The sequence below is a fragment of the Pseudophryne corroboree genome, chromosome 9, assembly GCF_028390025.1.
Source record: "Pseudophryne corroboree isolate aPseCor3 chromosome 9, aPseCor3.hap2, whole genome shotgun sequence".
In the NCBI taxonomy this organism is placed as follows: Eukaryota; Metazoa; Chordata; class Amphibia; order Anura; family Myobatrachidae; genus Pseudophryne; species Pseudophryne corroboree.
The window spans coordinates 206,481,967-206,500,758 of NC_086452.1; positions in this window are offsets into that span (position 1 = coordinate 206,481,967).

Sequence of the window (18,792 nt, forward strand, 5' to 3'; positions counted from 1 at the left end):
AATGTGTACTGTATAGTCAGAGAGAAAAATGCATAGATAGAAAAAATGTATAATTAGAGAGAGAGAGAGAGAGGGAAATGTAAGATATAGAAATGTATAGATAAATGTATAGTTAGAAAAATATACAGAAAGAAAGAGAGCAATATATAGATAGAGTGATGTATAGTCAGAAAGATAAATGTATAGATAGAAAAATGTATAGGTAGAGAAAAATATATAAAGATAGGGAATGTATAGATAGAAAAAACTATAGGTATTGGGTAAGAGAACTGTATAATTATGAAAATATATATAGAAAAATAGAATAATGTATAGTCAGAGATAGAAATGCATAGATAATGTATAGTAAGAGAGAAAGGGAACTGTAGATATAGAAATGTATACATAAATGTATAGCTAGAAAAATATACAGAAAGAAAGATAGAGCAATGTATAGCTAGAGAAATGTATAGATAGAGAAATATATAGATAGGGAAATGTATAGATAGAAATATGTATAGGTAGAGAGTAAGAAAAATATATAGATAGAAAAATGTATAGATAATGTATAGTCAGAGAAAAATGTATAGCTAGAAAAATGTATAGGTAGAGAAATAGACAGATAGGTAGGGAAATGTATAGATAGAAAAATGTTTAGAAAGTGTATAGTTAGAGAGATTGGGAAATGTAAGTTATAGAAATGTGTATATATACGTAAATGTATAGTAAGAAAAATATACAGAAAGAAAAATAGAGAAATGTACAGATAGAAATATGTATAGGTATAGAAATAAATAGACAGGTAGGGAAATGTACAAATAGAAAAATGTAAAAAGATTGAGTAAGAGAAATGTATAGTAATAAAAATATATAAAAATAAAAATGTATAATGTAAAGCCAGAGAGAGAAATGTATAGATAGAAAAATGTATAGTTAGAGAGATAGAAAAATGTATAGATAAATGAGTAGTTTGAAAAATATATATAAAGATAGGGAGAAATTTATAGATAGAAACATGTATATGTAGACAGTAAGAGAAATGTATAGTTAGAAAAATATATCGAGAGGTAGAAAAATGTATAATGTATCATCAGAGAGCGAAGTTCATAGATAGAAAAAATGTATAGTTGGAGAGATAGGTTAATGTAAGATATAGACATGTAGAGATAAATGTATGCTTAGAAAAATATACAGAAAGACAGAAAAATGTATAGACAAAGTAATGTACAGGGAAAGAGAGAGAGAAATGTATAGATTGAGTAATGTATAGTTAGAGAGAGAAATGTTTAGATAGAAAAATGAATAGATATATAGTAAGAGAAATGTATAGATAAATGTATTGTTAGAAAAATATATAGAAAGAAATATTTTAAAAAGTATAGATTAATGTATAAAAAGAGTGATAAATGCATAGATAGAAAAATGTATAGTTAGAAAGATAGGGATGTGTAAAGCTAGAGAAATGTATAGAACATTGTGTCATTACAAAAATAGACAGAAAGAAATATAGAGCAATATATAGAGTGATGTATAGTCAGAGAGAGAAATGTATAGATAGAAAATTGTATAGGTAGAGAAATAGATATAAAGATAGGGAAATGTATAGATAGAAAAATGTATAGGTACTGGGTAAAAGAACTGTATAGTTAGAAAAAATATATAGAAAAATAGTAAAATGTGTACTGTATAGTCAGAGAGAAAAATGCATAGATAGAAAAAATGTATAATTAGAGAGAGAGAGAGAGGGAAATGTAAGATATAGAAATGTATAGGTAAATGTATAGTTAGAAAAATATACAGAAAGAAAGATAGAGCAATATATAGATAGAGTGATGTATAGTCAGAAAGATAAATGTATAGATAGAAAAATATATAGGTAGAGAAAAATATATAAAGATAGGGAATGTATAGATAGAAAAAACTATAGGTATTGGGTAAGAGAACTGTATAATTATGAAAATATATATAGAAAGATAGAATAATGTATAGTCAGAGATAGAAATGCATAGATAATGTATAGTAAGAGAGAAAGGGAAATGTAGATATAGAAATGTATACATAAATGTATAGCTAGAAAAATATACAGAAAGAAAGATAGAGCAATGTATAGCTAGAGAAATGTATAGAGAAATATATAGATAGGGAAATGTATAGATAGAAATATGTATAGGTAGAGAGTAAGAAAAATATATAGATAGAAAAATGTATAGATAATGTATAGTCAGAGAAAAATGTATAGCTAGAAAAATGTATAGGTAGAGAAATAGACAGATAGGTAGGGAAATGTATAGATAGAAAAATGTTTAGAAAGTGTATAGTTAGAGAGATGGGGAAATGTAAGTTATAGAAATGTGTATATATACGTAAATGTATAGTAAGAAATATATACAGAAAGAAAAATAGAGACATGTACAGATAGAAATATGTATAGGTATAGAAATAAATAGACAGGTAGGGAAATGTACAAATAGAAAAATGTAAAAAGATTGAGTAAGAGAAATGTATAGTAATAAAAATATATAAAAATGTATAATGTAAAGCCAGAGAGAGAAATGTATAGATAGAAAAATGTATAGTTAGAGAGATAGAAAAATGTATAGATAAATGAGTAGTTTGAAAAATATATATAAAGAGAGGGAGAAATTTATAGATAGAAACATGTATATGTAGAGAGTAAGAGAAATGTATAGTTAGAAAAATATATCGAGAGGTAGAAAAATGTATAATGTATCATCAGAGAGCGAAGTTCATAGATAGAAAAAATGTATAGTTGGAGAGATAGGTTAATGTAAGACACAGGTTCTCAAACTCGGTCCTCAGGACCCCACACAGTGCATGTTTTGCAGGTCTCCTCACAGAATCACAAGTTAAATAATTAGCTCCACCTGTGGACCTTTTAAAATGTGTCAGTGAGTAATTAATACACCTGTGCACCTGCTGGGTTACCTGCAAAACATGCACTGTGTGGGGTCCTGAGGACCGAGTTTGAGAACCACTGATGTAAGATATAGACATGTAGAGATAAATGTATGCTTAGAAAAATATACAGACAGAAAGACAGAAAAATGTATAGACAAAGTAATGTACAGGGAAAGAGAGAGAGAAATGTATAGATTGAGTAATGTATAGTTAGAGAGAGAAATGTTTAGATAGAAAAATGAATAGGTATATAGTAAGAGAAATGTATAGATAAATGTATTGTTAGAAAAATATATAGAAAGAAATATTTAAAAAAGTATAGATTAATGTATAAAAAGAGAGAGAAATGCATAGATAGAGAAATGTATAGGTAAATGTATAGTTAGAAAATATACAGAAAGAAAGATAGAGAAATATATAGATAGATTAATGTATAGACAGAGAGAGAAATGTATAGATAGAAAAATGTACACATAGAGAAATAGACAGAACAGGAAATGTATAGATAGAAAAATGTATAGTTTGAAAGTAAAAGAAATGTACAGATAGGTAAATGTATAGTTAGAAAAATATATAGAAAGATAGAAAAATGTATAGAGTTATGTATAAAAAGAGTGATAAATGCATAGATAGAAAAATGTATAGTTAGAAAGATAGGGATGTGTAAAGCTAGAGAACTGTATAGAACATTGTGTCATTACAAAAATAGACAGAAAGAAATATAGAGCAATATATAGATAGAGTGATGTATAGTCAAAGAGAGAAATGTATAGATAGATAATTGTATAGGTAGAAAAATAGATATAAAGATAGGGAAATGTATAGATAGAAAAAATATATAGAAAAATAGTAAAATGTGTACTGTATAGTAAGAGAGAAAAATGCATAGATAGAAAAAATTTATAATTAGAGAGAGAGAGAGAAATGTAAGATATAGAAATGTATAGGTAAATGTATAGTTAGAAAAATATACAGAAAGAAAGATAGAGCAATATATAGATAGAGTGATGTATAGTCAGAAAGATAAATGTATAGATAGAAAAATGTATAGGTAGAGAAAAATATATAAAGATAGGGAATGTATAGATAGAAAAAACTATAGGTATTGGGTAAGAGAACTGTATAATTATGAATATATATATAGAAAGATAGAATAATGTATAGTCAGAGATAGAAATGCATAGATAATGTATAGTAAGAGAGAAAGGGAAATGTTGATATAGAAATGTATACATAAATGTATAGCTAGAAAAATATACAGAAAGAAAGATAGAGCAATGTATAGCTAGAGAAATGTATAGATAGAAAAATGTATAGGTAGAGAAATATATAGATAGGGAAATGTATAGATAGAAATATGTATAGGTAGAGAGTAAGAAAAATATATAGATAGAAAAATGTATAGATACTGTATAGTCAGAGAAAAATGTATAGCTAGAAAAATGTATAGGTAGAGAAATAGACAGGTAGGTAGGGAAATGTATAGATAGAAAAATGTTTAGAAAGTGTATAGTTAGAGAGATGGGGAAATGTAAGTTATAGAAATGTGTATATATACGTAAATGTATAGTAAGAAAAATATACAGAAAGAAAAATAGAGAAATGTACAGATAGAAATATGTATAGGTATAGAAATAAATAGACAGATAGGGAAATGTACAAATAGAAAAATGTAAAAAGATTAAGAGAAATGTATAGTAATAAAAATATATAAAAATAAAAATGTATAATGTAAAGCCAGAGAGAGAAATGCATAGATAGAAAAATATACAGAAAAAAGATAGCGCAATGTATAGATAAAGAAATGTATATTCAGAGAGAGAAAGATAGATAGAAAAATGTATAGTCAGAGAATAAGTGAAATGTATACTTAGAAAAATATATAGAAAGACAGAAACATGTATAGAGTAATGTATAAAAGGAGACAGAAATGCATTAATAAAAAATATATAGTTAGAGACATAGAGAGATGTATAGATAAATGTGTAGTTAGAAAATTATACAGAAAGAAAGAGTAATGTATAGGCAGAGAGAAATGTGTATATAGAAAAATGTATAGTTTGAGAGATAAGGAAACACATAGAGAAATGTAAAGATAGAAAGCAGTACTGCTCCCTTTAATTAGATTTGTTTGTGATATTTAGCTTACAGTACGTAGAGTTGAAGTCATGGTGGCAGCCGAGTACCAGTGAATGATTGTAGTTCTGGGAAAGGGGGTTACTGTAGGGAAGCACTCAGCATGTGGGTTCTGCAAGCTCAAGATCACGGTTGGCACGCACAGCCTCAAAAAATGTATAAACAGTCAATTGTAGATAGATATAGAAATAGAAATTTATAGATAAATGTATACTTAGAACAATATACAGAAAGATAGAGAAATGTATAGATAGAGTAATGTATAGGCAGAGATAGAAATGTATAGATGGTTATGTATAAAAAGAGAGAAATGCATAGATAAAAAATGTATAGGTAGAGAAATTGATAGGAAAATGTATAGATAAATGTGTAGTTAGAAAAATACATGGAAAGATAGAGAAATCTATAGTTAGAATAATGTATAGGCAGATAGAGAAATGTATAGATAGAATAATGTATAGGCAGAGAGAGAAATGTATAGCTAGAGTAATGTATAGTCAGAGAGAGAAATGTTTAGATAGAAAAATGTATAGGTAGCGAGTAAGGTAAATGTAGAGCTAGAGAAATGTATATATAAATGTATAGTCAGAAAAATATATAGAAAGAAAGATAGAAAAATATATAGAGTAATGTATAGTCAGAGAGAGAAATGCAAAGATAGAAAAAGGTATAGTTAGAGAGATAGGGAAATGTATAGATAAAAAAATGTATAGGTAGAGAGACAGAGAAATGTATAGATAAATATGTAGTTAGAAAAATAGAAAAAAGGCAGAAGAAATGTGTAGATAGAACAATGTATAGGTAGAGAAAACGTGAAATGTATAGTTAGAAAAATATATAGAAAGGTAGAAAAAGGTATAATGTATAGTCAGAGAGTGAAATGCATAGATAGAAAAATTTATAGATAGAGAAATAGACAGGTAGGGAAATGTATAGATCGAGATATGTATAGGTATAGAGTAAGAGAAATGTAGATAGAGAAATGTAGAGATAAATGCATAGTTAGTAAAATATACAGAAAGATAGAGAAATGTATAGATAGAAAATAAGAATTTACTTACCGATAATTCTATTCCTCATAGTCCGTAGTGGATGCTGGGGACTCCGAAAGGACCATGGGGAATAGCGGCTCCGCAGGAGACTGGGCACAAAGTAAAAGCTTTAGGACTAGCTGGTGTGCACTGGCTCCTCCCCCTATGACCCTCCTCCAAGCCTCAGTTAGGATACTGTGCCCGGACGAGCGTACACAATAAGGAAGGATTTTGAATCCCGGGTAAGACTCATACCAGCCACACCAATCACACCGTACAACTTGTGATTTGAACCCAGTTAACAGCATGATAACAGAGGAGCCTCTGAAAAGATGGCTCACAACAATAATAACCCGATTTTTGTAACAATAACTATGTACAAGTATTGCAGACAATCCGCACTTGGGATGGGCGCCCAGCATCCACTACGGACTATGAGAAATAGAATTATCGGTAAGTAAATTCTTATTTTCTCTAACGTCCTAGTGGATGCTGGGGACTCCGAAAGGACCATGGGGATTATACCAAAGCTCCCAAACGGGCGGGAGAGTGCGGATGACTCTGCAGCACCGAATGAGAGAACTCCAGGTCCTCCTCAGCCAGGGTATCAAATTTGTAGAATTTAGGAAACGTGTTTGCCACTGACCAAGTAGCTGCTCGGCAAAGTTGTAAAGCCGAGACCCCTCGGGCAGCCGCCCAAGATGAGCCCACTTTCCGTGTGGAATGGGCTTTTACAGATTTTGGCTGTGGCAGGCCTGCCACAGAATGTGCAAGCTGAATTGTACTACAAATCCAACGAGCAATCGTCTGCTTAGAAGCAGGAGCACCCAGCTTGTTGGGTGCATACAGGATAAACAGCGAGTCAGATTTTCTGACTCCAGCCGTCCTGGAAACATATATTTTCAGGGCCCTGACTACGTCCAGCAACTTGGAATCCTCCAAGTCCCTAGTAGCCGCAGGCACCACAATAGGTTGGTTTAAGTGAAATGCTGAAACCACCTTAGGGATAAATTGAGGACGAGTCCTCAATTCCGCCCTGTCCGAATGGAAAATCAGATAAGGGCTTTTACAGGATAAAGCCGCCAATTCTGACACGCGCCTGGCCCAGGCCAGGGCCAACAGCATGACCACTTTCCATGTGAGATATTTTAACTCCACAGATTTAAGTGGTTCAAACCAATGTGACTTTTGGAACCCAAAAAACTACATTGAGATCCAAAAGTGCCACTGGAGGCACAAAAGGAGGCTGTATATGCAGTACCCCTTTTACAAACGTCTGAACTTCAGGGACTGAAGCTAGTTCCTTTTGGAAGAAAAGTGACAGGGCCGAAATTTGAACCTTAATGGACCCCAATTTCAGGCCCATAGACACTCCTGTTTGCAGGAATGTAGGAATCGACCCAGTTGAATTTCCTCCGTCGGGCCTTACTGGCCTCGCACCACGCAACATATTTTCGCCAAATGCGGCGACAATGTTTTGCGGTTACATCCTTCCTGGCTTTGATCAGGATAGGGATGACTTCATCCGGAATGCCTTTTTTTCCTTCAGGATCCGGCGTTCAACCGCCATGCCGTCAAACGCAGCCGCGGTAAGTCTTGGAACAGACAGGGTCCTTGTTGGAGCAGGTCCCTTCTTAGAGGTAGAGGCCACGGATCCTCCGTGAGCATCTCTTGAAGTTCCGGTTACCAAGTCCTTCTTGGCCAATCCGGAGCCACGAATATAGTGCTTACTCCTCTCCATCTTATCAATCTCAGTACCTTGGGTATGAGAGGCAGAGGAGGGAACACATACACTGACTGGTACACCCACAGTGTTACCAGAGCGTCTACAGCTATTGCCTGAGGGTCCCTTGACCTGGCGCAATACCTGTCGAGTTTTTTCCCAACGGTTTATAATCATGTGGAAGACTTCTGGGTGAAGTCCCCACTCTCCCGGGTGGAGGTCGTGCTGAGGAAGTCTGCTTCCCAGTTGTCCACTCCCGGAATGAATACTGCTGACAGTGCTATCCCATGATTTTCCGCCCAGCGAAGAATCCTTGCAGCTTCTGTCATTGCCCTTCTGCTTCTTGTGCCACCCTGTCTGTTTACGTGGGTGACTGCCGTGATGTTGTCCGACTGGATCAACACCGGCTGTCCTTGAAGCAGAGGTCTTGCTAAGCTTAGAGCATTGTAAATGTCCCTTAGCTTCAGGATATTTTGTGAAGTGATGTCTCCAGGCTTGACCATAAGTCCTGGATATTCCTTCCCTGTGTGACTGCTCCCCAGCCTCGCAGGCTGGCATCCGTGGTTACCAGGACCCAGTCCTGAATGCCGAATCTGCGGCCCTCTAGAAGATGAGCACTCTGCAACCACCACAGGAAGGACACCCTTGTCCTTGGTGACAGGGTTATCCGCTGATGCATCTGAAGATGCGACCCGGACCATTTGTCCAGCAGGTCCCACTGGAAAGTTCTTGCGTGGAATCTGCCGAATGGGATTGCTTCGTAGGAAGCCACCATTTTACCCAGAACCCTTGTGCATTGATGCACTGAGACTTGGCTCGGTTTGAGGAGGTTCCTGACTAGCTCGGATAACTCCCTGGCTTTCTCCTCCGGGAGAAACACCTTTTTCTGGACTGTGTCCAGGATCATCCCTAGGAACAGAAGACACGTCGTCGGAACCAGCTGCGATTTTGGAATATTGAGAATCCAATCGTGCTGCCGCAACACTACCTGAGAAAGTGCTACACCGACCTCCAACTGTTCCCTGGATCTTACCCTTATCAGGGAATCGTCCAAGTAAGGGATAACTAAAATTCCCTTCCTTCGAAGGAATATCATCATTTCGGCCATTACCTTGGTAAAGACCCGGGGTGCCGTGGACCATCCCTACGGCAGCGTCTGAACTGATAGTGACAGTTCTGTACCATAAACCTGAGGTACCCTTGGTGAGAAGGGTAAATTTTGACATGAAGGTAAGCATCCTTGATGTCCCGAGACATCATGTAGTCCCCTTCTTCCAGGTTCGCAATCACTGCTCTGAGTGACTCAATCTTGAATTTGAACCTCTGTATGTAAGTGTTCAAAGATTTTAGATTTTAGAATCGGTCTCACCGAGCCGTCTGGCTTCGGTACCACAATAGTGTGGAATAATACCCCGTTCCCTGTTGCAGGAGGGGTACCTTGATTATCACCTGCTGGGAATACAGCTTGTGAATGGCTTCCAAAACTGCCTCCCTGTCAGAGGGAGACGTCGGTAAAGTCGACTTTTGGAAACGGCGAGGGGGAGACGTCTCGAATTCCAATATGTACCCCTGAGATATTACCTGAAGGATCCAGGGGTCTACTTGCGAGTGAGCCCACTGCGCACTGAAATTCATTGAGAACGGGCCCCCACCGTGCCTGAGCTTGTAAAGCCCTAGCGTCATACTGAGGGCTTGGCAGAGGCGGGAAAGGGTTTCTGTTCCTGGGAACTGGCTGATCTCTGCAGCCTTTTTCCTCTCCCTCTGTCACGAGCAGAAAAGAGGAACCTTTTGCCCGCTTGCCAACAAAGGACTGCGCCTGATAGTACGGCGTCTTATTTTGAGAGGCGACCTGGGGTACAAACGTGGATTTCCCAGCTGTTGCCGTGGCCACCAGGTCTAAAAGACCGACCCCAAATGTCCCCTTTCAAAGGCAATACTTCCAAATGCCGTTTGGAATCCGCATCACCTGACCATTTTACTGGTAGAATTGGACAACGCACTTATACTTGATGCCAGTCGGCAATTATTCCGCTGTGCATCATGCATATATAGAAATGCATCTTTTAAATGCTCTATAGGCAATAATATACTATCCTTATCTAGGATATCAATATTTCCAGTCAGGGAATCCGACCATGCCAACCCAGCACTGCACCTCCAGGCTGAGGCGATAGCTGGTCGCAGTATAACACCAGTATGTGTGTAAATACCTTTTTTGGATACCCTCCTGCTTTCTATCAGCAGGATCCTTAAGGGCGGCCATCTCATGAGAGGGTAGAGCCCTTGTTCTTACAAGCGTGTGAGCGCCTTATCCCCCCTAGGGGGTGTTTCCCAATGCATCCTAACCTCTGGCGGGAAAGGGTATGCAGCCAATACTTTTAAAGAAATTATTAATTGTTATCGGGGGGAAACCCACGCATCATCACACACCTCATTTTATTTCTCAGATTCAGGAAAACTACAGGTAGTTTTTCCCTCACCGAACATAATACCCCTTTTTTGGTGGTACTCGTATTATCAGAAATGTATAAAACATTTTCCATTGTCTCAATCATGTAACGTGTGGCCCTACTGGAAATCACGGTTGTCTCTTCACCGTCGACACAGGAGTCAGTATCCGTGTCGGCGTCTGTATCTGCCATCTGCCTGACGGCCTATGAGACGTCTGGACAGGCACAAGCTGAGTAGCCGGCTGTCTCATGTCAACCACTGTTTTTTTATATAGAGCGGACACTGTCACGTAATTTTCAACAGTACATCCACTCAGGTGTCGACCCCCTAGGGCAGGCATTCCCAACCGCGGTCCTCAAGGCACACCAACAGTGCAGGTTTTAGTGCTATCCAGGCTTCAGCACAGATGGTTAAATTAAAATAACTGAGGCACTAATTAAGTCACCTATGTTCAAGCCTGGATATCACTAAAACCAGGACTGTTAGTGTGCCTTGAGGACCGAGGTTGGGAAACAATGCCCTAGGGGGTGACATCACTGTTACAGACACTCTGCTCCGTCTCCACATCATTTTTCTCCTCATACATGTCGACACAAACGTACCGACACACAGCACACACACAGGGAATGCTCTGATAGAGGACAGGACCCACTTAGCCCCTTGGGGAGACAGAGGGAGAGTTTGCCAGCACACACCAGAGCGCTATATATGTATAGGGACAACCTTACAATAAGTGTCTATCCCTTATAGCTGCTTATATCTGTTATTTTGCCAAATAAGTGCCCCCCTCTCTTTTTTACCCTGTTTCTGTAGTTGCAGGATGCAGGGGAGATTCTGGGAGCCTTCCTACCACCGGAGCTGTGTGGGAAAAATGGCGCTGTGTGCTGAGGAGATAGGCCCCGCCCCCTTCACGGCGGGCTCTTCTCCCGCTTTTCTCTGGAAAACTGGCAGGGGTTAAATACATCCATATAGCCCAGGAGCTATATGTGATGTATTTTTTGCCAAATAAGGTAAATTCATTGATTCCCAGGGCGCCCCCCCCCCCAGCGTCCTGCACCCTCAGTGACCGAAGTGTGAAGTGTGCTGAGAGCAATGGCGCACAGCTGCAGTGCTGTGCGCTACCTTATGAAGACAGGAAAGTCTTCTGCCGCCGATTTATGAACCTCTTCTTGCTTCAGCATCTGTAAGGGGGTCGGCGGCGCGGCTCCGGGACCCATCCATGGCTGGGCCTGTGATCGTCCCTCTGGAGCTAATGTCCAGTAGCCTAAGAAGCCCAATCCACTCTGCACGCAGGTGAGTTCGCTTCTTCTCCCCTTAGTCCCTCGATGCAGTGAGCCTGTTGCCAGCAGGTCTCACTGAAAATAAAAAACCTATTTAAACTTTTACTCTAAGCATCTCAGGAGAGCGACCTAGATTGCACCCTTCTCGTTCGGGCACAAAATCTTAACTGAGGCTTGGAGGAGGGTCATAGGGGGAGGAGCCAGTGCACACCAGCTAGTCCTAAAGCTTTTACTTTGTGCCCAGTCTCCTGCGGAGCCGCTATTCCCCATGGTCCTTTCGGAGTCCCCAGCATCCACTAGGACGTTAGAGAAAATTGTATAGGCAGAGAGAGAAATATATAGTTAGAGTAAGGTATAAAAAGAGAGAAATGTATAGATAGAAATATGTTTATGTAGAGAAATAGATAGACCGATAGGGAAATGTATAGATAGAAAAATGTATAGTTAGAGAGATAGAAAAATGTATAGATAAATGAGTAGTTTGAAAAATAGATATAAAGATAGGGAGAAATTTATAGATAGAAACATGTATATGTAGAGAGTAAGAGAAATGTATAGTTAGAAAAATATATCGAGAGGTAGAAAAATGTATAATGTATCATCAGAGAGCGAAATTCATAGATAGAAAAAATGTATAGTTGGAGAGATAGGTTAATGTAATATATAGACATGTAGAGATAAATGTATGCTTAGAAAAATATAGAGAAAGAAAGACAGAAAAATGTATAGACAAAGTAATGTACAGGGAAAGAGAGAGAGAAATGTATAGATTGAGTAATGTATAGTTAGAGAGAGAAATGTTTAGATAGAAAAATGAATAGGTATATAGTAAGAGAAATGTATAGATAAATGTATTGTTAGAAAAATATATAGAAAGAAATATTTAAAAAAGTATAGATTAATGTATAAAAAGAGAGAGAAATGCATAGATAGAGAAATGTATAGGTAAATGTGTAGTTAGAAAATATACAGAAAGAAAGATAGAGAAATATATAGATAGATTAATGTATAGACAGAGAGAGAAATGTATAGATAGAAAAATGTACACATAGAGAAATAGACATAACAGGAAATGTATAGATAGAAAAATGTATAGTTTGAAAGTAAAAGAAATGTACAGATAGGTAAATGTATAGTTAGAAAAATATATAGAAAGATAGAAAAATGTGTAGAGTTATGTATTAAAAGAGTGATAAATGCATAGATAGAAAAATGTATAGTTAGAAAGATAGGGATGTGTAAAGCTAGAGAAATGTATAGAACATTGTGTCATTACAAAAATAGACAGAAAGAAATATAGAGCAATATATAGATAGAGTGATGTATAGTCAAAGAGAGAAATGTATAGATAGAAAATTGTATAGGTAGAAAAATAGATATAAAGATAGGGAAATGTATAGATAGAAAAATGTATAGGTACTGGGTAAGAGAACTGTATAGTTAGAAAAAATATATAGAAAAATAGTAAAATGTGTACTGTATAGTAAGAGAGAAAAATGCATAGATAGAAAAAATTTATAATTAGAGAGAGAGAGAGAAATGTAAGATATAGAAATGTATAGGTAAATGTATAGTTAGAAAAATATACAGAAAGAAAGATAGAGCAATATATAGATAGAGTGATGTATAGTCAGAAAGATAAATGTATAGATAGAAAAATGTATAGGTAGAGAAAAATATATAAAGATAGGGAATGTATAGATAGAAAAAACTATAGGTATTGGGTAAGAGAACTGTATAATTATGAATATATATATAGAAAGATAGAATAATGTATAGTCAGAGATAGAAATGCATAGATAATGTATAGTAAGAGAGAAAGGGAAATGTTGATATAGAAATGTATACATAAATGTATAGCTAGAAAAATATACAGAAAGAAAGATAGAGCAATGTATAGCTAGAGAAAAGTATAGATAGAAAAATGTATAGGTAGAGAAATATATAGATAGGGAAATGTATAGATAGAAATATGTATAGGTAGAGAGTAAGAAAAATATATAGATAGAAAAATGTATAGATAATGTATAGTCAGAGAAAAATGTATAGCTAGAAAAATGTATAGGTAGAGAAATAGACAGGTAGGGAAATGTATAGATAGAAAAATGTTTAGAAAGTGTATAGTTAGAGAGATGGGGAAATGTAAGTTATAGAAATGTGTATATATACGTAAATGTATAGTAAGAAAAATATACAGAAAGAAAAATAGAGAAATGTACAGATAGAAATATGTATAGGTATAGAAATAAATAGACAGATAGGGAAATGTACAAATAGAAAAATGTAAAAAGATTGAGTAAGAGAAATGTATAGTAATAAAAATATATAAAAATAAAAATGTATAATGTAAAGCCAGAGAGAGAAATGCATAGATAGAAAAATATACAGAAAAAAGATAGAGCAATGTATAGATAAAGAAATGTATATTCAGAGAGAGAAATAGATAGATAGAAAAATGTATAGTCAGAGAATAAGTGAAATGTATACTTAGAAAAATATATAGAAAGACAGAAACATGTATAGATAGAGTAATGTATAAAAGGAGACAGAAATGCATTAATAAAAAATATATAGTTAGAGACATAGGGGTATATGCAATTGCGGTCGAATTCCCGAAATTGTCGAATTTCGGGTCATTTTCGACCAAAAAAAAAAATCGCCTATGCAATTCAGTGCTTTCCGACCAAAAAACGGACTTTCAAAATTCGACTTTTAAAAATTCGACTTTTTGCAAATTCGACTTTTCTGCAATGATACAAGTGCTGCAATTCGACCAAAGCATATTCAATTCAAGTTTGGAAATTCGACAGCAGTGCTTTTAGACAGCAAATTCGTCATTTTCAATCCGCCACACTTTGGAGGGTGAAAACAAATAAAAAAAAATTAAACATGTTTTTTTTTGTGTTTTTTGGGGGGGGAATAGCAGATCTATTTATATTAGAAGGGATTAGGTACTTTTTTTTTTTTTTTTGGAGGCACAAATATTATTTATATATTTTTTAAAATATTATTTTTTATTTTTATTTTTTTTATGCTGGAACGGTGAAATCATAAAAAAAAATGGCGTGGGGTCCCCCCTCCAAAGCATAACCAGCCTCGGGCTCTTCGAGCTGGTCCTGGTTCTAAAAATGCGGGGAAAAAATTGACAGGGGATCCCCCGTATTTTTAAAACCAGCACCGGGCTCTGCGCCTGGTGCTGGTGCCAAAAATACGGGGGACAAAAAGAGTAGGGGTCCCCCGTATTTTTAACACTAGCATCGGGCTCCACTAGCTGGACAGATAATGCCACAGCCGGGGGTCACTTTTATGCCGTGCCCTGCGGCCGTGGCATTAAATATCCAACTAGTCACCCCTGGCCGGGGTACCCTGGGGGAGTGGGGACCCCTTCAATCAAGGGGTCCCCCCCCCAGCCACCCAAGGGCCAGGGGTGAAGCCCGAGGCTGTCCCCCCCATCCAATGGGCTGCGGATGGGGGGGCTGATAGCCTTTTGTGATAATAAAAAGATATTGTTTTTTCCAGTAGTACTACAAGTCCCAGCAAGCCTCCCCCGCAAGCTGGTACTTGGAGAACCACAAGTACCAGCATGCGGGAGAAAAACGGGCCCGCTGGTACCTGTAGTACTACTGGGAAAAAAATACCCAAATAAAAACAGGACACACACCGTCGACAGTAAAACTTTATTTCATACGTCGACACACACATACTTACCTATGTTCACACGCCGACATCGGTCCTCTTCTCCATGTAGAATCCACGGATACCTGAAAAGAAAAGATCAATATACTCACCTCAGCCATGGTCCAGAGATACATCTACGTACTTGGCAAAAAAAGAAAACGAACACCCGCTCCATGCCGGACTGAAAGGGGTCCCATGCTGACACATGGGACACCTTTCCACGAATGAGACCTGTCAGTGACAGCTGTCACAGAAAGGTCTCTAAGCCAATCAGGAAGCGCAACTTCGTTGCGCTCACCTGATTGGCTGTGCGCTGTCTGTACTGTGACAGCACATCGCAAAGCCGCTCCATTACTTTCAATGGTGGGAACTTAGCGGCTAGCGGTAAGGTCACCCGCCGGTCAGCGGCTGACCGGCGGGTGACCCCACCGCTACCCGCAAAGTTCCCACCATTGAAAGTAATGGAGCGGCTTTGCGATGTGCTGTCACAGTACAGACAGCGCACAGCCAATCAGGTGAGCGCCACGGAAGTAGCGCTTCCTGATTGGCTGAAGGGACGTCAGTGACAGGAGTCACGTGATGTCCCGGCATTCGGGAGAAAGGGGTCTGATGTGAAAACATTGGACCCCTTTCTAGTCCGGTATGGAGCGGGTTTTTGCGTGTTTTTTTTTTTAAACAAGTACGTGGATTTTACTCTCTGGACGTGGATTTATCTCTGGACGCTGGAAGGTGAGTATAATTTTTTCACAGGTACCCTCGGATCGTCGGAGACCGTGGCAGTCGGCGTGTCAACATAGGTAAGTATGTGTGTGTCGGTAGTGTGTAATAAAGTTTTACTATCAAGGTGTGTGTGTCCTGTTTTTATTTGGGTATTTTTTCCCCAGTAGTACTACAGGTACCAGCGGACCCGTTTTTCTCCCGCATGCTGGTACTTGTGGTTCTCCAAGAACCAGCTTGCGGGGGAGGCTTGCTGGGACTTGTAGTACTACTGGGAAAAAACAATATCTTTTTATTATCACAAAAGGCTATCAGCCCCCCCATCCGCAGCCCATTGGATGGGGGGGACAGCCTCGGGCTTCACCCCTGGCCCTTGGGTGGCTGGGGGGGGGGACCCCTTGATTGAAGGGGTCCCCACTCCCCCAGGGTACCCCGGGCCAGGGGTGACTAGTTGGATATTTAATGCCACGGCCGCAGGGCACGGCATAAAAGTGACCCCCGGCTGTGCCATTATCTGTCCAGCTAGTGGAGCCCGATGCTGGTGTTAAAAATACGGGGGACCCCTACTCTTTTTGTCCCCCGTATTTTTGGCACCAGCACCAGGCGCAGAGCCCGGTGCTGGTTTTAAAAATACGGGGGATCCCTGGCCAATTTTTCCCCTGCATTTTTAGAACCAGGACCAGCTCGATGAGCCCGAGGCTGGTTATGCTTTGGAGGGGGGACCCCACGCCATTTTTTTTCCGGGTTTTTCACGTTTTTTTACCGTTTTTTAAAATCGCGGCAAAATCCGCCAAATCGGCCGATTTTCGCCCGCGACTCTGGCGAATCCGTTTTTCATTGAATATGGTGAATTCCGGAAGCCACCTTCCGGGATTCACCTGTCGAATTGAGTCGAATTAAAAAACGGCGAAAATTGCCGCGAATTCGACCGCAATTGCATATACCCCATAGAGAGATGTATAGATAAATGTGTAGTTAGAAAATTATACAGAAAGAAAGAGTAATGTATAGGCAGAGAGAAATGTGTATATAGAAAAATGTATAGTTTGAGAGATAAGGAAACACATAGATAGAGAAATGTAAAGATAGAAAGCAGTACTGCTCCCTTTAATTAGATTTGTTTGTGATATTTAGCTTACAGTACGTAGAGTTGAAGTCATGGTGGCAGCCGAGTACCAGTGAATGATTGTAGTTCCGGGAAAGGGGGTTACTGTAGGGAAGCACTCAGCATGTGGGTTCTGCAAGCTCAAGATCACGGTTGGCACGCACAGCCTCAAAAAATGTATAAACAGTCAATTGTAGATAGATATAGAAATGTATAGATAAATGTATACTTAGAACAATATACAGAAAGATAGAGAAATGTATAGATAGAGTAATGTATAGGCAGAGATAGAAATGTATAGATGGTTACAGATGTAGCCACCTTTATCTTGAGTGGCCGCGGCGGTTGGCCCGTTCGACCATACGCAGCGTACTGTGGCGTAGCGAGGCGCGCCTAGCCACAGAGAGGCTATCTAATCGCACGGAGACAGACATTTGACGTTTGGCGTTACCTTTACGTGTAATACCTGCGATCAGCCACCAGATGTCGCTTTTTACAATCACCACTGCGCATGCGTGTGGTCTCCCGTAAAATACAATACTGACATACATAATAAGGACTACTTTACTAAGGCGTCTCATTACGCTGCATACAGCAAATACTGTACTCATTACGCTGCATTATTTAATACAGTACTGTACAGTATATACAGTACGACACCGACGCAAATACAGTAGTACAGCATACAGTATATGATCCATCTACAATACTTTATGAATACTGTATGTGAGCGTCCGAGTCCCGCAGACAAAACACTACTGTAAAACCAGTAGTGTACACTGTCGCAAATGGATGTGTGTTACAAGTTCACTATTGCCTCTCAAGATTAGGAATTTTCTACAGTATGTTATCGTCTTAATCCCGTAGCCATTACAGCATAATCAAAACCAACGGATTTATACATTTGTCTGCGGCGAAGTGTTTCGCTTCCTATACTCAGAGTCCAGGGTTCGATTCCTTAAGTACTAATGCATGTTACTGTAGTTTTTTTCAGACACTTTATTATTTTTTTTATTCACCCCCACCTCGTGGCAGGCAGCAGTTGGGTATGGAATGAGAAATGGCATAAGCTGTGCAGGCTACGGGGCGATGCTGAAGGAGCGTCACAATCCCCTAGCCAAAATACACAGAGATACTGTAAGCGTATACTGTAAGATACTGTAAGCGTGAGATACTGTATTGAGCTAGGGGATTGTGACGCTCCTTCAGCATTGCCCCCTGAACTGTGAAATGTACAGTACAGTATGCCATATTGTATCTCACTCCATATCCGAGCGCTGCCACGTGCTGGGAGTTCACGGTCGGCGGCCATTTTGTCAGGTTGCTAAGCGATCCAGCTCGGTATACCGTAATGTGCATAGACCTCGCTTATCCCAATGTACAGTAATTGAGCTAGGGGATTGTGACGCTCCTTCAGCATTGCCCCCTGGAGTGTGAAATGTATGCCATACTGTATCTCACTCCATATTTGAGCGCTGCCACGTGCTGGGAGTTCACGGTCGGCGGCCATGTTGTCAGGTTGCTAAGCGATCCAGCTCGGTATACCGTAATGTGCATAGACCTCGCTTATCCCAATGTAATTGAGCTAGGGGATTGTGACGCTCCTTCAGCATCGCCCCGTAGCCTGCACAGCTTATGCCATTTCTCATTCCATACCCAACTGCTGCCTGCCACGAGGTGGGGGTTCAGGAGGTGGGGGTTCATGGGTAGTGGTCGTTTTGACAGTGTGCTATGCGATTGAGTCATTGCACCACACCACCAAGCGGTTCAAGT